A 19,350-nucleotide genomic window follows, 5' to 3' on the forward strand; every position below is an offset into this window, starting at 1 on the left:
AGAAGAATTAGGATGATGATTTAGTCAATATGATTAAACAAATAGCTTTGGCAACTTTAATACAAATCCTAAATAACATGACAGTATCATCAATTTTAGAGACAGTCTCCAAAACGCATTTGGAGCTACTAATACACAAGTTTTCAAACTGCAGATTGTGGATCTTAAGAGCTGCATCTCATGTGCTAATATGCTTCAGAAAACTCACTGGACACTTGGCACTGGTTCATCTTGTGGATGCTGAGAAAAGGAAAGCATATGGGGAAAAAGATGAAACAAACATGAAAAGTAAACAGTGAGATTAACTTTCAAAAATAGTCAAAACATTCAGTGCATTAAAGAAGAGTAACAAATCACAAATACCTTCCTAGCACTACTTCGCTACAGAGCCAACTGCTGCACTGCCAAAAAGCATCGTGCAATGCAGAGCACAGTGTGGGGAGTCAGTGTGTGCGATCAAAAGTAGGGCAGGAGGCAATCTGTAAGTTCACACTCTATTAAGATGTGGTTCATAATGGTCTGTGTTTCAGAGTTGCTGTTGTAGCATATAGCCTGGATACATTTAAAGGTAATCCCTCACCTTCTTCCAAACTGTAATAATAGCATTTTTATCCCATGCCCTCAGAGATTAAGCCACTTGATTGACTTTGAATTCCGGACACACAGGAAATTTGTATTAATTTAGCATAATGATGAGGCGCAATAAAGGCTCTGTGGAACCACAACAGCATGGTCTCTAAGGTTTTGTTCGTTACAGAAACACAATTTGCATTTCTAAAGGCTTGAAACCATGGGTCCATATTGATACAACTAGTATCTCAAATTTGAGTGTAGCAGATTCAGCATATATTTCAAAGAATAAATGGTAGAAGCCCAAGATAAAACTCTCAGTAGATTTCTTCATTAAGAAAGAAGGTCTTTTTCTGAATTCAAGGTAGTTGGCAGCAGTAACTTTTAAAGGGGGTATGAAAGCAAGCTTGACAGAAGTTTGTAAAAATACCACTAGTTAGATATTTGCTTCCTGGTGTTGCTGCAGTACTTTGGTCTGACATTCGTAAATGCTGGAATTAAAGGAGGTACCTTGGCTAGATAAAGGAAACTAATGCTGCTGACCTAAGTTCTACAGCAATCCTTTTCTTTGAACTAGAACTACAGATTGCTGTAGATTCTTTTTAGAGTTGTTACGTGCTACTGGGACCCTCAATTAGTGATAGTTCAGACATAATCCACAGATAAAACTCAGGCCACTAAATTCTGAAAGAATATTTTGGAAGAAAAACTGAAGAAGCATAAGCAAACTATTCAGTCAATGACAGATTTTTAAAAATAAGCAGGAGTAGAGAAAACCTTCAGGCTTCAAAGATGTCTGTTAACTTGCGAAAGAGCATCTAGGTTTGGGGTTTTATTAACTACTTCCAAATCCAAATCACAACCTTTTATTGACAACTCACACTATGACCATAGTGGAAGCATGCTAGATACATATAAAAATAAGGGCTCATCATTTTCAGTGGTGCAGTTCCTTATCTTTCACCCTGAAGTAGTAGATGGAGCGTCCAGTAATACCAAAGTAAATTCAGAAAATGTAGAAGAGATATTTAAAGAAGAGTGAGGGAGGTCTGCAAAGAATTCCAACCCTGGGATCTCAGTAACCATATAGCAAATTTAAGCTATGTATTCCATAGTACTTAGCAACACTACCTGTAGTAAGAGTTTGGGGAATGCAAAGCACACAGAATATGTGTAATTTTCACCCGATCTTTCCTAAATGCTTCCACAGAAAATTTTGGTGAAGATTTCAGCTCATGGGGGCAGAGGAAGATGTACATATATGTGCACATATACAAATACAGTAAGTTGACCTGCTGGTATTATAGTGACCTGCTTATGTGACAGTGTGTTGTTTTGTTCTTGACAGGGCACAGCTTGCATTAATATATCAGCTCACTGTATTATATTCCCCTCTGAACACAATCTTTGTTCTTGAGTGTACTTTTTAAAAAATGCTAAATGCTATGGAATTAGTTAGATTCTCTCATAAATATGGGACTAATTCAAGTGACTTTGATGACATCTTATTCCTCAGAACATGATGAACACTTTTTTAGAAAAATGAGCATCGATTTCAAGGTTCAAACTGAGGCATTGGAAAGACTGATTTTTAAATCATTATAGCTTACCTCTTCTAGAAAATCAGTCTCTTCCATGGTGTGTTACTGCAGGTACACAGAATTTCTTGTCACTCCAGAAAATACAGGTTAAGTGATTTCTGGAATTTTTTTGTGGAGTCGATTTGGATATTTTTTTACCTCCTAATTACTACAGATATCTGATTTTTTCTCAACCCCTTTCTTACAAGTCTATATTAGATTCTTGGCTGCTATTGAATAGCATATCCCTATAGAACAGCTTGTGATATAACATCAAAATCTGTTTGTGTCCTGATTCTGTACTTGGGTCTGTGGGTATTGCAGAGTATGCAAAGTTTGAGAATTAACACTTTATTAACTACTGTGCACTAATTCCTTGTGTGAATGACCTACAAAGGGCCCCACAGAATTACAACATGAACAAACTGGTGCAAGTGTACCTATTGCCACAGAATGCCACTTCTCTCTTTTGGACAGCCAGGAAGTATGGCCATATTAACATAACTCTCTTCCATAACATATCCTCCTTCTCAGTAGGACTAATTAGCTTAGGCACGGCACTGCACTCATCCAGCTATTCTGCCTCGGGCTCTGATTCACATCTAGCCTGAACAGCTTTGCAAAGCACTGGCATGCCTTGAGTTGCTACATCATAAATTAATATCAGCCTTGCACTTTACCAACTTTCCATGGAGACAAAACCCAAAAATCAGCTTTACCTGTGAACACAGTCATCAAAGTCTCCTACTGAAGTAATGCCATAATAATAAAGACAATATCCTGGCCCCAGCAGGAAGGCTCATATCCTGAAAATACTAACATGGGTGCACACCTTCCCTACTGGAACCAGTTCCTCTGAAGCCAGTCCCAACATTAGGCATATGAATACAAGGGAAAATTGGAAAGTATCAGAAAAACACCTTGATATTAAGATGGCTTAGAGAAATAAGATTAACATGAAAATGTGCAACAGAATTTTAAGTCCAATCTTTAGAAAGGATTGGCTTAATTATTCCCATTATTAAAGAGCACTGTGAAGTAAAATGCAATGGGAAGGAGAAATATGCATTTCTCCTCACTTGAGAAGATACAGTACATTTTTAAGTTCATCACTCAGTCTATCTGCACAATACTCAAATTAACTCCTGAAGCAGTTATAAGTCAGAGGTAACTGAGAGCCATATACTTTCTAACAATCCACAATAATATGTAAGAGTACTTAAGGCTAAGCTTTGATGAAAAATTCTTATGCTAGGTTCTTCAATAAAATAAATGTAAGAATAACTTGTTCTTTCATGGAGAGTATGAATCCATGTGTAACTGCTCATCACTGTCTAAATTAAATGAATATGAAACTGTTGGGTGGGCAAAAGCAAATAGAAGATAATTAGCAAAATTTATGTTTTCAAATAATGTACAAACTACATAAATTACTTCAAAGAGGCACATAAAACTATGAGTTTTGGAAAAAAAAATATAACAGAAAAAAAGGAAAGAAACATAACTTGTGGATACTAAGTTACAATTCATTGTTTGTTTTCGCAAGGTAGAGCAGCAGAAAACTGTCTCCCTCTTGTCATACATTTCATTTTTTATTCGGTCATTTTACATTATTAGTAACTTTAAAATGCAGACACAAAAATAAGAGGTTCCAAAGATATTTTTTCTATTCTGAAGATGGAAATTAATAGAAGAAAACTATCTATAACACCACATACAGGAAAACAAGATTTTCAGTTTTTGCTGCAAACACTCATTCATGCCAGCAGTATACAGGAAGTCAATGTGTTATCCCACTGCATAATGATGAACCATGTGAGGTCTTATGAGATGGCAGCCATATTCCTTAAAATATGTTAATTTTAGTGATTTATTCCTTTTTCTTACTCTCAACCAATAATGCATGTTTTTTCAAAGCAAATTACTGTTCTTTCGCAGGTTTTTTAGCATTGTTCACAATATTATTTACACAGAACCATAAATCACTATTTTTATTTGTAAAATGCATAGGAGAGGTTAACTGTATTTATCACACTTTCTTTGCATTCTGCAATTCAATCTCTGCTGCTAGGGCTTGATCTGGAAAGTTTGTGCAGAGATACAAAATATATTAGGTAGCTGTTTTGGCATATGAAGTCTCAGCTTTAAGTGTTTTGTGTATTTATTTTCCAGAGAGTTGCTAGGTTTCAACAAAATCCCTTGCAGAGTAGGATGTGGGCAGGCTGGCTGCACAGCTGCCGTGTGGCCTGTGAGGAGGAGGTGCCTGTCCCATCTGACAGTGCCAGCACAGGGCCAATGTTTCATTACATTGTCCTTCTCTCTCTTTCCGCCAAGGCTGCAGCCAGCCAGGACTGGGATAACTGTTTGAACACACACAGAACGGGAGGGATGAATTTCCCAGTTACCTCTGCTGAAGTATTAAATTCAGATGTCTGATGATGACATTCTAAGCATTATCATTACTTATTTCACTGCAGCTCAATGCACAGAGAGGAAGAGAGGGCAATTCCTACTAGGAAGAGCCCCCCGATACATTGCTCCTCTTTTACAAGAAACAGCAGTAGCTTGTGCCACTGTTCAAGAAAGACTTGAGTGTCCAAACAGTAGCTGGGAACCTGGGCTCACCAAAAGAAGGTGAGCTCATCAGACTTCAGTGAAACACCAAGGTAAGAGAGGGTCCAAGGTGACCATGGAGCTGAGAGAGCACAGCTGATTACCTTTCCTAGTTTTGTTTCTGGAATGAAAACACTCAGAAGCAAATATTTCATGTCCTATCATTTATCACACCACTACAGAGGCAACAAAGTTTGTCCTTCATGTAGAAACAAAAGGACAAAACCAAAAATCTTGCCTGCAATTGTGTTTTTCTCATAATTTTAAAGAATTTATGGCAAACCTGTGAATAAGAGGTAATCTGCTGCTGCCAAAGTGTAACTACAATGGCACCCAAATATTTCTAACATCTAATAAAAACAGAACTTTGCAATTTAACTTAGAACATCAGAAAAATGTGCTTATTGTCCACACTCACTGAAGGGAAAAAGTCAATGACATCACAAAAACTGACTATGTTTTGGATACTGTTTTTTTTTTTTTATGGTTTCAAAAGATAGCATTTGAAGATGAGAAACTATTGAAGTAGCACACAAAGTCAATAAAATGATCTCACTACACTTGCCAATATGCATAATGAGTTTTATCTTTAAAAATAGCCTAGTATTTAGTTGTGTAAGTTCCAAATGGCATTTAATGGATGAAAATGCCTAAAGATTTCTGAAAGGTGTTCCTACATTTTGGCTGTTAGCGGCAGGAAAATTTAAATCTTGTTTCAATTCTGGGTACTCAAGATCACAGTCCTCCTTACTTCTAAAGAGGAGGAACTGCCACCTCTGTGGGAGGGAAGCATCCCAATAAAAACCATCAAGCACAGCCATTGATGGGCCCTATTCAGGAAGTGCCACAACCAGACAACTGTAGAGTGTCTAACCTGAGTTAGAAGTCAATGAAACTTCTTTTTTATCAATTTGTTCCATCACTAACACTGAAATTTTAGGGCAACAAACTTTTTTTTGTGAATTCAGGTCATATTAACTAACAGTTTCAGCTGAAATAACATGAAAAAACTTCAGAGATGTTGAAAGAATTCATTCTGGCATCTCAAAAAACAAAACATTTTGATTTTGTCACAAGGGGACTCCTTTCCCAAAACAGAGGAGGTAGTGCTGCCACCCCTGATATCCAAAAGCTCAGTGATTAGGCCATGTTCTTAGATTGCAAAAGATGTAGCTTCAAGCACCTCCTTGGTACAGGGATCTGAACCCAAACATCATGCTTCTCAGGAGAGCAGCCTAACTGCTGGGTTAGAAAATATTCTTAGGTAAGTTTCTCTCAGCCTCATTTGTTGAAAGTGTCCCACTTTACATAAAGTAGTTAAATATTCATTCAAACAGAGATTGAAAGCCAGGTGCTGGCCCCTTTTTCTCTGACTGCTCAAATTACCAGGATCTCAAGTCATTCACATGCTCTCTGTTTCTGTGGCCTACTTACTACTTAATATACATTGCACTGATGGGAGAAAGGGGAGAAAGAGCAAATGCTTTCTTCTCTGAACTTCTGTATCGGCCTTGGGCATAGCCCAGACCAGTGAGAACACGGGTTAGTAAAGTTTTGAGCTTTACCTTTGGAAGGACAGTAGTATGGAAGGTAAGAAATGATCACTTTCTAATGCATAGAGTAGATAAAAAAATAAAGTAGCGTAATGACAAGAAATAGTATTACTTAAAGGAGAAAGAAGTGAGACATCTGCATCTATTTGTATCCACTGTTTATCCCTATTGGCACAATTAATAAAAGCTATGCATAAATCACACAAAGTTCATTAAATCCACTGGCTCAGGCTGCTGACTAATTGGTAAATACACACTCGATAAAAATGTAAAATGTATGCCAACTCCACACTGTACCACATTGTAAAGCTGTTTTCTAGTTAAGAAGTCTCTGCTTCTCCGTGGCTTTTCCAACAGAGCTTGATTTTCACAGTTATTGATCTTAAGGAAACAATAATGCCCAAACAGTGCCAAAAGGCCTGAGAATAGGAAAACAAAAAGCAACTATCAAGTTTACAGAGACCAAGAACTTTACTATCCTCTGCCTACGGCAATTTTCTAACACACCCATGATTTTAAGGCCTGCTGATGCCTGCTCTGTACAATTCAACAGACCATTTAAGTCACTTCAACTCTTTCATGAATGTGACCTTCAGCACTTGCTTCTGCAATGTTGCCCTCATGTAGTCCAACATGAAGCAATCACTGCCCAGCAAAACTTCGCATCTTTTAAATCTATAAATTCTCATAAATTAAAGGTCTGGGAACTATGCAGGCCTGTGCAGACAGGCAACCAAACACTACCAGAATTAGATACAAACAAAAATAAATTACAAAGAACATGACAAGTATGAGAGTGCCTGAGGCTGGAGAATGTCACAGAAGACCATCTCCATTCACTTGGACAGGATGAAGAATTTGTGCACCTCAGGACATTCTCCTTTTCAGAAGAGGCCAGCATCCAGCCAGTCACAGATTTTTATAGATAGGGTTCACACAAAAGGCTTTAATATTTACAGTACCTGTGCAAAAATCCATGGAAAGCTTCAAATGAAAGGTCTTTTGCTACCACCACAGAAGACTCTGTGGACAGCCTTCCTGACATCAAACAAACCCAGATGCAGAGAGGCCTTGGGAACTAGCCCAGTGCTTTGTCTGGGTCTGACCTCAAGTTTTCTGTATTTACATTTTTTCCAAAACGCGATTTAGAACAGATGTCACTGGACACCAGAGCTCTTCTCCAAGGCTGGAGTAGAACATAACAGGAAAAGAGGGAGATAAAGACCAGCTCAATTTACATTACACGAGAATATTGATCTGCATAGCAAAGAGAAGGAAGAATCTACACATCTCTAATTTTAGTTTAATTAGACTCACAATCAACCATCACTGCTGGTTTCCCTCTATTAAGGGTCAAGCAAAAGGCTTGGTTTGATTTTGAACAGCCTTATAAACAAGTGGAATATTTTGGTTTAGGACCATCTCTGCTTGTATTCTCTGTTTCTGCCATTGACTTTGGCAGTGCCTGAACAACATATTAAAAGCACTGGCCTCAAACCACACTTATGGAGGGCATGTTTGAGACAAAGGATGAAATAATGTTGAAAAACAGTATTATGAAACTGATATAGATTTAGTAGTGGCTAAATGAAAGAAATGGGAATATGAAGCCCCCTTCTCTAGACAATGTGTGGTGAAATAATCTGTTTGCAATGGAGGGAAAAAGCTCAGAAAGAAACATTTGGAAACAATACAAATGACATATGGTCCCATATGTTGAATCTATAATGCTTCCTAATTCCTTCAGGGTAAAATTTACCCTCCTCCTGAACAAATTCCAAGTAATTGAGATTTGCTTGAGATGAATGTAAGAAGGACTAGAATCTTCCCTCCATACACAGACACGAGAAGACTATGAAGCAACTTCACTGCTGTTGCCATTTTACCCATGGCTTGAAGCAGCACCTATAATGTTTTTTGAGCCTTTTCTGGGTAATTACAATTGCTCATCATCATCTCTTCTCTTTGGCTGAGTCTGCTCAGGGCATGCTTTTTTTGCAGTGCGCTCCATGTGCTCAGCTTTCTGAATCATAGTAGGACAGCAGCATAGCTGGAGTTGCTTTAAAAGTTTTAACTATAGCAAGCTGCATGTTGGTGCTGATAAGGCATTCTCAGGGCAATTATGCTCTGAGCATTTTTTGGTGATGCCTTTACAGCCCTTAGGTTTTTGAGATACAGGATTTCTACTCATAATTCCCGGTCCTACATTGTTCACCATTACCTGGATGAGGGAGTGAAAGAGGAAAAAGCCTACAAAATCAGGCAACAGGTTTTATACTCTTAGCAAATGGATTTTGTAAGTGTGCTGAACACAATTGGTTAAACATCTATCCAGCAATGAAAGCAGCTCATCTCTAAATGCTCTGAATTAAATTGCAATATAATTATTATTGGAATTTTGTCATATGTTGGGTGGCTGCACTACTCAGGATTGAGCAGGCAACTGCCTAGGTGAACAAATTACTGGGGGTAGTTGGGCAGTCACAGTTCTGTTGACTCCTCACAGCTCTGGAAAGCCAAGCTGCCTAGAGCTAAGGTACCCAATTGCAGCTTTCATTGCTGACCCATATGAGTGTAACTTCACACTGCAATATCTCTGTTTGCACGCGAAAGGAAAACTTTTCTCACAACCTTTACTCTTAATAAGAATCTTTGTGTTGTTTCAAACTTCAGATGCCCCAAAGATGGAATATATTGCTATTTGCCTGGTCATTAAAGCGAAGCTCAATGTCCATTTTAAAGGTCATTTAAGCTGTTTATTAAATTGATTCATTTTTGCCATCTCTAGTCTGGTTCAGAGGTTAGTAATTAGCTGTATTCATTGACCTATTTTGTTTGTATACAATTAGTTTTGGAACCATATGTCATTAAATATTATGCATTAGTATTCTTGTTTATACTCCTTTAAAATTTCGTGTTAAATACCATGCCATCCCCAGCCTGCTAGGAAAAGAAATCTTTGCCTTTTGCTTTTGTGTTTAACCCAATTGTGGTCGTAGTAACAGGAATTACCTGTGAACATTGGAGGGAGTAACACTACAGCAACTGGCATTTCCAGTGACAAATGACATGATATGATGCCTATGATTTTCAGTTCAGATGAAGTCCATCAGCAGAGAGGAGTATTCAAAAGGTATATTCATGAGTGGTATAAAAATATAAAAAATTGTAACAGATATGAAATGATCAATGAAGTCACTAAAAAAAACTTCATTTAGCTGATATTCTGCTGTGAAATGGGAATAAAGACAGAAAAGCCTTTGTCCCTGATTTTGTTGGTCAAGAGAACTAGGCAGTATGCTGAAATCAAATCAAAATTTTTCATTTAATTTTCCTTTAACTATGATTAAATAAAGCACAGGCTTATTACATCCTGCATTCCTCAAAGATACCTTTGTTCTTCATAAGTGAAAACTTGCATTAAGGGAAGTTTCTAGAGAATCATAGCCTGGTTAGGGTCAGAAGTGACCTTGAAGACTGAGTTCCAACCCCTCTGCCATGGGCATGGACATTTTCTGCTACACAAGGCTGCTCAAAGCCCCATCCAACCGGGCCTTGATCACTTCCAGGGATGGGGCATCCATAGCTTCTGTGGGCATGCTGTCATTCTTAAGCATTACATCCCCCACAAACCAATAAACCTAAACATACACAGAGGCATCTTGCAGTGCCTAGGCACAAGATGAGGAGGCTGAAGAAATTGCAGGCTGCTTCTCTGAGCTGCTCTGTAAACTGGCAGCATCTAACACCCAGGAAAGATGTCCTCCAGCATCAGACACCAGCTACAATATCCTGTCCATCTAGCAAGATAGCACCTGAACCTCAGGAACACTTCAATATTCAAAACCTCTTTTATGCTCAGAGATTCATGAAAAATGTCTCAGACTATGCTTTGCACAGATTGACTTCTACAAATGACCAATAATACTCATATCACACACATAGCTACCAGTTAGTGGTCAGAGTCTTCTGGAAGCCTTTTATCCCAAATTCAGAAAAATCCACACGTGTCTGTACTGAGAACCCAGGTTTCAATAAAATGATAGTGTGTCCTGCAAAAGATCCGGCCAAGCATGGAAGAAATGGTTGTGCCAAGTACAGTTTGAATGAGTTTTTGTTCTTGAGTATTACCTGAGTTGACTGAGATGCTCCTTTGCTACCTTAGTGACCCAGCTCAACAGTGCTGTCCCAATGACACTGATCCACAGCAAACACTAGAGCCTAGCATTCAGACCTGTAAACATGAAGTGTTACACAACCCAGGCTCACAGAAGGAACTTCTACTACACAGAGGCATTGGGGGACTGTCCTTGTCTTGCAATTAGATTGGAAAGCACAGCCCAAAGGCAACACAGGCACCATCCTTAGGAAGTAGTGTGTGCTCTAGGATTAGCATATTTTCAATCCAGATCTACTCATTTGGGCTCATTTCCAAGTAGAAGTCCACCAGAATCTATTTTTTTTTCCTGGAAGACAGATTAAAGCTATCATAAATACAGAGGAGGATATGATGAGGATAAGGACTTCAGATTTCTGAGTTGCCCTCTGAAAGAAGCAGAGATCTTTTAAATCCATAGGCAGGGATTAGGAAGTACTTTGCTCCTCCAGCTGGAGGACAGGGCAAAGAATTATCCAGACAAAAACTACAGAAGTCAAGGAAGGATGTAAAGAAAGCATTTAGGTTCAGAACCACAATAAACTCCAGGAATAAACTTCTGCCTAATAAATTTCTAGAGGTCACTAAGCTAACCTAAATGCTGATCCAAGATGAGTTTTATTATCTGATAGATGCAGAGCCAACAGTACATTCTAAATATATCCACAGGTACTACACTATAGGAATGAAAAACCTTCCTTTTTCAGGAAATCATCCTGTCTTGAAGGGAAAAGATGATTATCCATCTCCCAATCGCCATAATTTACTCTTCCCTAGCTCTCAAAAGGGCAATGAAGGCATGGCTACTAGAAACCATTTCAAAATCTAAACCAAGATGGGGCTGAGGAAGGAATGGTGTGGGGAGGGAAGAAAATACCTATCTGTATATTTATTTCCAAAATATACTCATTGTGCCACTTGCTTACTTCTCTTTGGTTCTTGTCTCTGCTTGTAAAATTGCTTACCTGTATATTTGGTGTCTACAACACCTCTGTCAGAATGTGAATTGGCATTGGCAATGTGTCAGTCTGTGCCAGTGACAAGTGATACTGATCATTCTCCCCCCACTGTAATGCTTACATTACTTTATTTTTTTTTAATGTGAACTTGACACTAACTGCATTACCCATCACCAATACTCAGAAAGTCATCTGTCTTCTTTAATATTTGGAAATACTTAAAGAGTTTCAGGAAAATATTTTCATGGAATGTTTGAAGTAAAAAATGCTCCAAGGCAGATTTTTTTCGGTTAACATTTCAAAATTGCTTCAAGACTGAATGAACCATGTGATGATACACTGCTATGTTTTAATTTTCCAGCTGGAAAATGAAAATGTATTCAATATTTAAAAAGCCTTTTACAAAATACACATAAACTATTAAAAAAAGTACCTGGGCTATTCTGCATGAAAGTGAACAGAAAAAACCCCACACCTGGGATACAAAGTCCTGTAGCCACTCAGCAGTCCACAAAACAACTTCAGTGAGCTTAACCACATCCTTCCTTCCCAGGGAGACCGTGACTCAGAAGGCACAGAGCCAATGCACTCTTGCCAGATATTTGAAATTATAACTGAGGGAAAAAAGCATTAACTTACCCAGGACAAAGCTCAGCTTCTTCTAGATGTACCCAGGCTGGTACCTTTGCGAAATCATCCTTAGACTGGCTGCAAAGAAGGGGCACAGTGTGCAATTACTGCATCTACCTAATATTTCCTGCAAGAGGACAAGAAGCAGATGGGTCTATATCCCCACTTATGATCTGTCAGATTGGCTAAACTGGCTTTACATACACGCAGCTGGGAATGTTTTACAGCACTCTCCTTCACATCCTTTCTCTAGCTGACCACATTTTTCCTTCTACATCAAATTGCCTTTCGGATTAAGAGGACAGCTCCTGGACAATTTTGCTCCATGCATGCATGGAATAACTGATCCATGCTTGATGTGTGGCTGTACCATTTTCTTCAGAATGGTGTAGCACTTTCAAAGTGGATGGAAGGTTGCAGAAGAATTGTGATTTGCTGATCCGCTGCCTAAACAACTTTGTCCTGACCACTCTGATCTGGCTAAGGGAACACAGCAGCAACACTGGAGGTTTATGCAATCTGCAGAGTGTCTTATTGCCTTCTACAGTCGAGTCACTGCCACCTCTAAGTAGAAAACAGTCTACTGATCATAGCTCATTTTCTGAAATGAAATGTGGAGGGCAAGATTTACTCTATAGTGATTTATAACTACTTGCTGTAGTTATATAGAAACACATAGGAACCACAGACCGACAGGAAAGAATTAGAGTTTGAGTAATACACAAGACTAAGCAAGATTTAACATTCTAGACTTTTCTCTCCACTCTGGCAGGCTCAGCTGTGTCTAGACAGCTTTGGTGTACACATATTCTTCAAGGGGCAAATGAAGAAAAATCACTCTAGTTATTCACTCTAAGTTTTTTTTCAGGCTGCTACAGCAAATGATAAATTTATTCTTTCATTGACAAGACTCTGCAGTAGCAGCAAAACTTGTTATAAGCTCTTCCTGTTTATTTTTCTCATATTTCAAAGGAAACTTTTCACTGCAAGCCAACTCCTCTGTTAAAAGTATACCCTACCTTTTAATATTTATAACGAAGGCTTAACAGAGATCTGAAGGTCTACAGTCTTAGAAACAATGAGGCTCTAAATGTATCTCTATGATACATACATGTCTAGCTATGGCTGATTTGTGTGTGTGGAGTGTTAGATTGGCACCGCACTAAAGCTTCTAACTCCAGTACAACCAGTGCCAGTTTTCGTGAGTACTTGTTACTCTACCAGGAACACACATCCCAAGGTACTTTCACCTACAAATTCTGTAACAGTGAAGGACAGAAGTTTAGTCTAGCCCAAAGACACAGAAAACTTATGGCTCATCTTGACCACTCCTAAGGTTTTCTTTGAAGGAGATGACAACATTTTCTTCACCCCCTGCAACAATCCACACACAAGACTTGACCAAAATCCAACAGGGTTCCCATGAATCAGCTATTTTAGAGCCTAGATATGTACACTTAGGCATTAGAAAACACTGGTATTTCAGCTTCTTGGATAATGAAAGAGAATTTCCATATTAAAAGCTGGTAGTAAAGCTGATGGCAGTTTTCAGTTTTAGAACCACATGAGATACTTCGAAAGAAAGGGGTATTCCATTGACACTGAGAAGTACTATGCAAACAGAATTTAGCCCAGCGTATGAACCCAGTCTCAGTTACAATTTGGCCTTGAAAAAAATTCTTAATTTCTTTAAGAACCAGATCTTAACTTTGCAATGACTTCTTTTTCATCTGCATGCAAGATTTTAAAAATAGGACTGGTGTTTCCTTTAATTAGTATTTGATACAGTATTAATATTCCTATTTATCTTTTACATGCCATATGGATTAAATTCTCATTACTTTTGATCTTAATACTTTTAAAATATGTAAATCAGCAGACAGACACCCTCTTTAAAGCAGTGTTTGCACACCACATCTATTATTGCCTTGGGCAAAAGGAAAATATCTGCATTGCTGAAATTCCAGAATTGTGAGGAAATCTTGAAAAATCAGATATTAAACTGATCAATCTGGATGAATTATATAATGACCACGTAAACTGCAGTTGCTAAGTTTCAGCTGTACCTAAAATTGACATAAAAAGTAGCAAAGGGCCATCAAAGAACATGTACATAAAAGGGGTCAATGAATTTAATTTCTGTATGGAAAATAATGTTTTCCCAGGTTGAGCTAATTCCAGATGCACTGCCTTAGAAGAACACTGTAGGTTTTTTTAAAAACTCACCTTCAATGTAAGACATTAAAAACAGAGTGATTTATTTTCAAGTTTACAGAATATCTGGTTATCTTAATTAATCTATAGTTTTTCCAACACCATAGCACACTGCTGATGAATAGACTTGCATTTGCGTGCATTTCCATTTGTCTGCACATTATGGTTAAGCAGAAAGGAGAAACTTATGGGACTTAGCAATGCAAAAAAAGGGCAAAGAGGATACATGAGACTGGCCTCTGTTCACACTGTACATAATCTCCAACGATATGGGAAGCATTTGGATTTAGTGTTGAATGGATATGGTTCATGAATGCATTAGTCTGAAAACAGAAGTCTAGCCAATCATTTTACATTTATTTTTCCTACAATATATAATATTTTTAGCTAGCCCTGCCATATTTCTCTCCCTACATTATACTGCTGAAGTGTATGCCGAGAGTTTTCAGGATAAATGAAGCAAATGCAGTTGTGGAAACCAAACCTTACTCAGTACTACCATGCTCTGAGAGGTGGAGGGAGGATGCTGCAGAGCTGCAAGCACATTGCCTGCCCCAGAGCATGTGTGCAGTGCCTGTGTAAGGTATTCATTCCCTACCTTTCAGCCCTGAAAACTCTGTGTCTGCTGAGAAATACCACAGGAAAACTGTTTGGAAAAAAAAATAAAAATTGTTCCTCAGTATCAGAAAAGGCATGTTTTGGGAAATTGGGCACAGCAGGATCCACTTAGATCCTCCTATTTTTATTTTTTTCTGATCTTATCCAAAATCTATTGGGGACCTTCTCCACTGTCTTGACTGAGCTCTGAGTACAGGACAGAAACCTGACAGTCTGATATAGAACTTTATTTTTATTTCAGCTATTTTAGGACTCTACTGATGCTTATTCAAATACATCTAAGAGCACACACCACTCCTCTTTAAATTGCATCACAAGGCCATGCTTGGCAGGGTCCACTCAAAATGAAAACCTGAGCCTGAGCTCTTTAATCCTATGGTACAACGTATAAACCATGACTTCCCTGGGTGCACACCAAGCAGAAGGTCCATAGCAATAAGGGCAGTGAAAGAAAAGAAAAGAAAAAAAAAAAGGCCCTTGCTCTGAATAACACTCTACTTTAAGGCATAGGCTATACCAGCAAAGGCTACCAAAGCATTTATTTCTTGACATCATCTGGAATGGCAGAAGTCCTCAGCCAGAAACACTGTTGTTTTTTTGACCTGGCCAACTCAATCCATTTGGCAAACTGCTTTTAGAACTTCCTCCCTATGATGCATGTCCTTCCAGAAAGGAAATTTGTTGACATATATCTGCAGTACAGTTACAGTTTCAAAGTCTTCTAACTGCAGATATAGCCTAACTTGCCAGTTCAGTGCAGACTTCTTTTTTCAAATGCCATCTTGCAAAAGACCACACTAAAAATTCAACATATTTCACATAAATCTGTAGGCCATAGTCATACACATATACCAAAAAGAAGGCACATCACAGTTCTTAAATTTTCAGGAGTCTGATAAACACCATAAATATTATTTTGAAATTTCTATGCAACTAAATTAAAATGTTTTCCCACAGTTACTTGCAAAAGCATAATTAGTAAGGTGTTAGTAATTGAAGCAGCAACTGTATATCCCCAACTGTGTTTAGAGTAACTAGGTAACAGGATGTCTTAGAAGTAATTTAAATTTCCCCTTTAAGTGTCTTAATGGCACTGTAGGGGACAATGCAGCAGTTAGTTACTACAGTTTAAATGCTTTATGTACTTAAATCGTAATTACTGCTCATTACTGTTTCACAACACAGATATATATAATCTTTGTCTTAAATAAGAAAACTATCAAATAGGGAAGTCTGTTCACAGCCATGCTATATTGTCTACACTGTTCAACCCATTTAGTTTTCAAGTTGTTCTATAAACATCTAATTCTAAGCAGTTATTTCGAATTCAGATTTCAATTTTTATTTTTATTTGCATGGTCTTACTTAGGCAATGATTGTTATAACGCTAAACAAGATGTGTGGGTAACCACTGCCACACCCTGAATTACTGGGACCTTTGTGATGAACCTCTGCCTCTGACTGCTGCATTTGTTATATGCAGAACAAGGAGATGTTGCACACAAGCCTGTGAAATTCTGTGTTAATAAATCAAGGATCTCTTGGCTACTGAACTCACAGCTCTGTTCTCTAGTTAGTTCACAAGTATTTCATATCAAAGGGATGCAAATGTGAAGGTTTAGAAATAAAGGAGTAGCTCTTTCAAATTTGAGGATAAATAAAAAGTCTGACAAGCAAAACAATCTGTATCACTTTTACCCAATTCCTCTCTTGAAACTTAAGCACAACACTACACAGTGGGATCCCACTCTCACCACTGCTTCAGGTAGCAGACTTTGCTCAATGATACAGCATCTACAGAAACTGCATTACAGTATTTCATGGAAGTGACCCCATTAAAATAAATTCAAGCAGCTATTACAAGCAAGACATTCCTTACTTTCCATTTTTTTTCATCCCTAGGATGTGGAAACCTTCTGCCTTCTTCACTACAATCCCATGATGCATGGCACACTCACATAAATATATCCTTGGAATTCCACTGGAAACAGCTTCATGCTAAAGCTAACCACTTCCTCATCTCCTTTGTGAAATTATATACCCACACTGAAGCACAGAGGACACCGTGACAGAATATAAATTACTTCCATGGGCCATACAAGAGATAGGATAGTTCTCAAAAGTGCTCACCTTCCTAACTTGTCACAGGCCACACACTCACATGAGAAGAAGCCACTAGCAGGATATCATGTCAACCAACTCTATTGTTTCAAAATAGCCAAATTGTTTTAGATTAATAATGACTTCTTTTCCTCTGCCCTAGTGAAAATGGACTCTTGTTTCAGTTCTAGATCACTCCTGGCAAGTTGGCTGGGAATATGCAGAACACAATGTACACCAGACACCAGCACACTGCTGCCTTCCTGCTCTGAGCTTTGTCATCAGCTTACATGAAAACAAGCACAGACCCATCCCACCAAAACTTGTTTTGTTCAGTTTGTTTTTGTTTCACAAGATCCTTCAGGGGAAACAATCTGGTCAAAAATCCAGCCACAATTCAAAATGTTTATATAAAACACACTTGGGGCTGAAATCTGTGGGAGCAATATTTTAAAACGCTGGTGTTTTTTGTTTCTGATTTGCTGTTCTTACTCAATGTTCCGGTGTTGGTATGAGCAAAGCCAGACAAAACCCCAAGCATTAGTTTAACAAATGTAATCCAGATACAATGGGCTAGATTTACAGACTAGCCATGCTTGTTCATGGTGCAGCATGAAGATGCACGATGATGTTGAGAATAATAGCCCCAATTTAGAGCTGCCCTGAGGCCTCTTCAGAGAAAAAGAACATCCCTAGCACAGAGGGCCTGCTCACTGCATGCAGAGCCAGCTCCATTTCTTTGTTCCTACTTGTCTCAGGATAGGAATCATTCTAAGGCAGGGCAGCACAAACCTGAACAAAAGCCACCAGGATAAAGGGCTGCAGTCCCTGAGAAATAATATTTCTCCCATATCCTCTAGTCTTTCCCATTTTCAGCTGATGTTGAACTGGAGCAACCTCTGGAGATATAGGGACATCTTCCTCTGCTGTACCTTCTGAGGTTATGAGAGACATTCGTCCTGCATCAACTCAGCACTTGCAATTTTCCAACTGGCTTGCAAAGCACATGGTAGACACAACTCTAACTCCTTTACAGTTAAACTCAGCCGTCTTACAGAGCACATGTACTTCCTGAGTTAGGTTTTTTCTGACTACAGTAAAGCAACTATAAACCTAAAGGCAGATAATGCAGCTTTTATTCCTGGGATTTCTTATTTGCAGCATTTGACAATATTGAGTGAATATGTATGTCATCTGCCACAAATTTTATTTTATTTTTTAACAGAGCATAAAGAAAGAACATAAGAACACAAAGAAAGTTTTTTTCTAGTAAGGTTTTTTTGGTACTATTACTTCACTAGCTAAAGGCTTTACCCAGCAACCAATCTGGGACACACTCATTCAGCAACAAGGGACAAAAGATCTTGATAACCCATTGGTAAAGGCTGACCTTAAATATTGATCCTAAATTGTGAACTCAAACAATAAATCTGGTTCTGGTTCTCAAAAGCAACTATCAATAGAGCTGAAAGCTGTTACTTTTGAAGAATTATGTCCAGAAAGAAAGGCACATCCACATCCTCTGCTGTGGATCACCCTGTGTAATCATAAGATGTCAAGAAGCTACCACAAAAAGCTCTAGAATACTGTGAACTTGATTTAAAGCTCTTGCCAACATTCCATTACATTTAGAAAGATAGATAAGATGTAGAAAGCCATAGAATCATAGAAAGCTTGGGCCGGAAGGAATTTTAGAAATCACCTAGTTACAATCTTCAGCCATAGGCAGGGATGTCACCCATCAGACCATACTGCCCAGGGCCCTGTGCAACCTGATCTTGAACACTTCCAGGGAAGGGACACCCAAAACTTCTCTGGGCAGACTGTTCAGTGCCTCACTACTCTGAGTAAAGAACTTCCTAACTTCTCATCTAAATTTGTCCTTTATTTGGTTTAAAATGGTTCCCCCTTCTCCTATGGCTATCTGTCCATGCAAAAAGTTGCTCTCCCTCTTTTTCACAAGCCCCCTTAAAGCACTGGAAGGCTGCAATGAGGTTTCCCTGAAGCCTTCTCTTTCCAGGATGAATAACCCCAGTTCTCCCAGACCATCTTAGTCGAAGAGGAGCTCCTGCCCTCTCACCATCTCTATGGCCACTCTGGACTCACCCCAGCATGCCCATGTCTTTCTTGGGCTGAGCACCCCAGAGCTGAACACAGAACTCTAGGTGAGGCCTCATCAGAGCAGAGTAAAAGCGAAAAATCCCGTTCCTTGACCTGCTGGCCCCTCCTCTTCTGATGGAGCCATGTCTTCTGGGCTACAAGCTCACCCTGTTGGCTGATGTCCAGCTTTCCATCCATGAGAACCCTCAAGTCCTTCTCACAGGTTTACAGTAATAGTCATAGGTTTGATCATAGGT

At 38.7% G+C, this 19,350-nt stretch overlaps 1 protein-coding gene across 8 annotated transcripts in view; it reads right to left on the reverse strand.

The window, feature by feature from the left end:
- Positions 1-19,350, reverse strand: part of MYO3B (myosin IIIB) — a 236,679-nt gene that overhangs the window by 56,741 nt on the left and 160,588 nt on the right. The gene's annotated exons all lie outside the window — the stretch shown is intronic.

Source organism: Zonotrichia albicollis, chromosome 10 (genome assembly GCF_047830755.1).
Source record: "Zonotrichia albicollis isolate bZonAlb1 chromosome 10, bZonAlb1.hap1, whole genome shotgun sequence".
NCBI classification, from domain to species: domain Eukaryota; kingdom Metazoa; phylum Chordata; class Aves; order Passeriformes; family Passerellidae; genus Zonotrichia; species Zonotrichia albicollis.